This window comes from Microplitis mediator, chromosome 11 (genome assembly GCF_029852145.1).
Source record: "Microplitis mediator isolate UGA2020A chromosome 11, iyMicMedi2.1, whole genome shotgun sequence".
NCBI lineage: Eukaryota > Metazoa > Arthropoda > Insecta > Hymenoptera > Braconidae > Microplitis > Microplitis mediator.
In genome coordinates this window covers 8530334-8534335 of record NC_079979.1, presented here as the reverse complement: position 1 = coordinate 8534335, position 4002 = coordinate 8530334, and positions in this window count along the sequence as shown.

Sequence of the window (4002 nt, the reverse complement as noted above, 5' to 3'; positions counted from 1 at the left end):
CTTCAATTTTCGGACCACGCATATTTGATCCATTTACATCTTGGACAAAGATTGCACCATGAGAAAGAAGCGTATTGTATTTGGTTTTATTACAGCAAATATATTTTATGATAAATAATTTAATATTAAAATATTCATCTTCATTGAGACCTATAGATTCAGCTCATGTCCGAAATAAACAATTATCATCTTTATTGACATCACCGAAGGTGAATGATTCATTCAGTAATTTATTGATTGCAACATTTTGACTTGACAAGTCTTTTATATTCAACTTGATTTCATAATGATGAGAATGATTCGAACGGTTGCTATGGAAATTATTGAGACCATTTCTTGTAGCGTTGTATATTTCAAATGTCAATTTAGATATAGTGTTGCCATTATGATCTAAAATGACTTGAATTTCATCTGAAGAATTACTGCGTAAAATTTCGAGTAATATTTCTTCAGCAGATAGGGAAGTTAATTTTTGAACTTCGCCTGTTTATTTGTTGTATCGAACACTCGTAGTATTTTTAGGTGGTATGTTTTTAGAACCTTCACTTATATTAACTTTTTTAGGTTCTTCCTTTGGTTCAAAATTTGATTGAATTCGTTTTGAACTACAAGTTTTTGACGATACTAAATGGTCAACTAAAGTTCTGTCGACTACTTTATTTGCTTCGCTACAAAAAAATATTGGCTTATGATCAGAAGTAATACTATCATAAGATCCTGATGTATAGCCAGTTAAATTGGAGAATATCATATGAATTTGAGTATTATGATTAGTGGATAAAATTGCTGGAGATAAGGCTCTTTCAAAATTACGATTTTCATTCATGTATTTTTCCAGCCATGAAACTTCATGACTATAGCAATTTTCATTAAAGTCACCAATAATTACTATGTGACTATGTATATCGCATAAATTAATCATGCTATTCATGCACTTCTTGAACAAATCTCGAGTAGTATCAGGGGATTTATAACCGCCAATGACGAACAGGTCATTTATTTTTAAAGTTACTAAATCAACATGTTCTACTTTGTTCTCTTATTGGGAATCATGAATCACATTATTGATAGTAGAAACAACACAAGTTTGTCTTTTATAGACGACTAATCCTCGTAAAAACTTCCTACTGACATTTTTCTCATCAGATCTGAACTCAATATCGAATCCATTGATAGAAATATCATCATTAGGTAATGTGCGTGTTTCAGCGAATATCATAACATCAGCTCCATGAAACCATTTATCATTTCGAACGCACCCTATATATTTACGTAAGGATAAGGCATTATGAAGAATAATTTTAATCCCATGTAAACCGTCTAAAGGTTGTTCGAAAGTGATTAAGCGTTTTTCATTTTTTAACCTGTCCAATTCAACCTTAAGGTCACTAGTGTTGTCTAACGAAGCTGGTGGCTTAAAGTCTCCATCGATATACGAATTATTAAGATCTGTAACTCGACTGTATGCAACATATTGCATTGTACGTGTCATTCCTTTGTTATGTACACAAATATATGGATAAGTTTGGCGTTGGCTTTTGTGAGTTGTTAGACTTTCAGCACAAATTAAAGGAAATTGTCTTTGTGTAGCCATTTTCTGACCAACTGTAATATCCGTAACTACAATTGGGAAAATAGGAACAAAATTCGTATGTTTAAAATCATTTTCTACAAGACATCGATTTTTGTTTCGAGTACTGCAACCGATCTCGTTGTTTTCAAACTCTAACCACAAAATCGTAATTTCGTCTGAATTTTTTTTTTGAGACACATGTCTGAGAATACCGGTAGCTCCATTCACTAACCCTTCTTTAGTACTTATGTTACGAGTTATCATCAATTTAATACCAAGTTTTGCATAGAGAGTTTTAGGCAAACAAGCAGTTTTGTTAGTTGGAAGCTTATGAAGAGCATTGAGTGCCTTATTAATCGTTTTTTCGTTCATTTTTCCTTTACCTTGAATTTCATCTTGAGCCTCATGTATAAACAAGTCACCTTTCATACTGTTAAATATTTTTTCATTGAAAGCATCTACATCCTTATTTGTATAATACAAGTGAATTGCATTATGAGGTACATTTTTCAAATTACAACGTGATCTAAATAGTTGTATGTCACTATCAGTCATTGTACCCATAGAAAGATTATTTAAAGCATTAATAAATTCTGCGTTATCTTGTCGCATTACTTTAGTTAATTCATAATATTCAAAGTCAAGCCAATTGTCTGTTGCGAATAATGCACTATACGTAGGATCTGCAATATTTGGTTTAAAAGGTTGATCAGGATACTGTTTATTCCACTGCAATTTTTTATCCCTTAAATAATGGAGTGCTGTATAATAAATAGGTTTATCCATAATCGGTGGAAGCTGTCGTAAATCTCCAACAAAAATAATTCACAGTCCACCAAATGGAGAATTGTTCCCTGTTATTTGTTGGAGATGAGTATCAATTTGATTCAATCGATTTCGACCGATCATTGAAACCTCATCTATTATAACAACTTTTACATTTCGCATTTCAAATCTCAAGGATGTAACAACGCTAGAACTTAATGCTGCAATTTTTCTGCTCATATTGTCTATCGGTAAACAAAAACAACTGTGTACAGTGACACCATTAATTACATATGCAGCTTTTCCGGAAGGAGCTGCTAGAATGACATGAGCTGATTCAATATCTGTACAACTAATTTTTCTTGTATGGTAATCTGATATGACATGATATAAAAGATTAATAAGAAATGATTTTCCAGTTCCTGCTTGACCAGAAATCATTAAACAAATTGGCTTGCCAATTTTTTGAGCATGTAGACAGTGCATAGTTATTTGAAGCTGCTGTTCATTTGCTTTTAAAAGTAATTCTAAAATTTCATCACTTTTCATAACTCTTGGAACACTGATTTTATAGTCGTTTTCCTTCGAATTTTACGAATTGCAATTTTTATTTTCAGCAAAAATATCAACAGAGTCATCTGGCTGATTTTCTTTAAGGGTAAAATCTTTATTTTCATCATTATGTTCATCGTTATGATAATCGTCTTCCGTTTCTTTTTCTTTGAAGATATCTGCGAGATAACTCTCTTCCATTTGGTATATCAATGATCGATTTGTCACAATGAAATCTAATCTATTTTCATGAATATTTTTTCGATTTTCACTGCAATTTTCAATTTCGGCTTTTTCATCACGAAATGGTGAAAAAAGGAGTAACTGTTCTCGATAATAATTAGATTCATCTTGGTGTTTATTGTAATGACGCGAACGTAAAATTTTTCGCTTCTTACGTTTTTTTGCATCATCTTCTGGATTAACGCTAGCATTGTCATCCTCACAATTAGAATCATCATTCGAATTGTAACCACTTTTTGCTTTTAATTTATTAAGATCGCTATATCCAGTAGCAAAATCAGCTAAACACATAGTCTCATACTTTGTATCACGTTTACAATACTTATCAATAATGTTATCTTGGTAAATATCAGTCGAATCAGGCGCTAGATTCATCAAGTCTTTCATACGTTTAAGAACTCTGTGTCTTTCATCTATTGGAAAAAAAGGAACAAAAACTCCTTTACGGCTTGCTTTAAACAGTGGTATATGAAGTATAATAGCAGCAGCTTCCTGTGCTGATAAAACTCTTGAGTTAATAAATGCATTTGCAAACTTTTTAACTTCTTCAAGGTTGGTGAAATCTTCATTAGCAAATTGCTCAATTTAAGTTCTAAATAACTCAGCCATATCTTTTTCAACCTTCACTATGTAATCAGTTAGATAGCTTATACAAGCATAAGGATCACAAATGAATTGGATATCCATTAAGGTGTGTCATTTTGAGGCTATATTTTTTTTTTTACTGCTATACCCAAAAATCTGGTAGTATATAGAAAATAGAAAATTATGCCGCTGGGCTAAAGGGTTTAAGTTCAATAGCGGCTTAGCTCATCAAAAAATTCGATGTCCCATTTAAATAGCACAGGAAATTTTTTTTTTTAACTTTG